Below are 1,564 nucleotides of genomic sequence, written 5' to 3'. Positions count from 1 at the left end.
TATTTATAGACCCTTTCATGTTTTTAGAAAGGGTCCTCATTTTTTTTATTAAGACTTAAGTCGGGAGTTGCACTACCGTGCTTCTGATATATTTATTTTTATAAAATACTAGACCTGAATTCTGAATTTTGACAAAGAAGGCTTTTATGAGATATGCACTTTTGCTTCCTATGAAAGTATTCTCAAATTAGAAGACAGAATTTGAATGTGATTCACATCAGAGGAGATCCAAATGCATACAGTACTACTATCTATGTTTTTTCTTTATGTTTCTGTGTGAATTAAGCATTGATCAACTTTGTTATTATTGATGTGTATATGTTTCAACAACAATTCTTTAACCTTTCACTATTGAATGTTTCTGAATTGTCAGCTTTCATATATATATGTCAGTGATATATTATGGTTAGTGTTATAATGTTTTAATTACTACTTTGTTCAATTAATTGAACAAAGTAACTATCATATGAATGCATACTTTTATTTATGAGTATGTCATCTTTATGTTTACTTGTCAATAAGAACAATCAAGAATTGCACTAAGAGAAAGAATTCCCGGGATATATTAGGTATCTTTGTATACTTTTGCATTTTAGAATAGATCAATTATCATTCTTGGTATATATTACCAACCAATCACCCATCCACCGATATATCACTGGGAAACTAGCCCCATTATACTGAGTCAGAGCCACCACACCAAACAGAAAAGGAGTTGCTTTAAGGTCCGGACCGAGTGGTTTTCCCCAATGTTGATGCAGCGATTTTAGAGGCATCAAAATTTTTGGCACTAGAAGGAGGGCATGAATTGTGAATGGCGAGAAAATCCAAATCTATAGTCCATTTTGAGAGTAAATCTCCCTCCACCTCACCTCCAACTTCTCCCTCACATTCTCAATCTCCAATTTCTAAGAAAGAAGTGGAGAAAACAACAACCAATGCTGAACCCCAATACATGTCAGATAAATCCACTCTTGAACCTCCTGAAGTTCAGTCTCTGATTCATAAACTTCAAGGATTTTCAATATCAACACAGAAATCTGAGTTATCTCAAGGCAGTGTGACTTCGCAATACATTCCTTCCCATCCTCTTACCAGACTACAGAGTGAATATCTTGGTATTGAACCTACAAAATTCCCTCTGCCTAAAAGGAAAAGAGCAAGGAAGACATCTGAAGCGTTTGATAGTGAGACTCTTTCACCATCATCATCCATTTCATCTTCTCCATTGCAAAGTCAACCATCCACTCCTCCACTCCATATTGTTGCTCAACAAGGTACTGGAACTTCAACATCTTCTTCCCAACCGATAGGAACTTCATCTGCGCTTTCCTTTGTTAGTAGCTCAACAATGGCTCAAAGACCATGGAACAATCCAGGGGTAGTCACAATGCCTGTACCCTTGATTCAATTGTCGGCTCACCCCGAAAAATGGCTGCCAAAGTTTAACCTAGAAATAGGCATGCTAGCAGAAGAACATATAAACAACTTTATGTTGTCAGTAAACTTAAAAGGAGTAACAGAAGAAGATGTGGTTGTTAGGCTTTTCCCATATACTTTCCAA

The sequence above is a fragment of the Pinus tabuliformis genome, chromosome 7 (assembly GCF_031772625.1).
Source record: "Pinus tabuliformis cultivar Carrire ecotype Pingquan chromosome 7, CPIR1, whole genome shotgun sequence".
Taxonomy (NCBI): Eukaryota; Viridiplantae; Streptophyta; class Pinopsida; order Pinales; family Pinaceae; genus Pinus; species Pinus tabuliformis.
Note: the sequence above shows the minus strand (reverse complement) of the source record.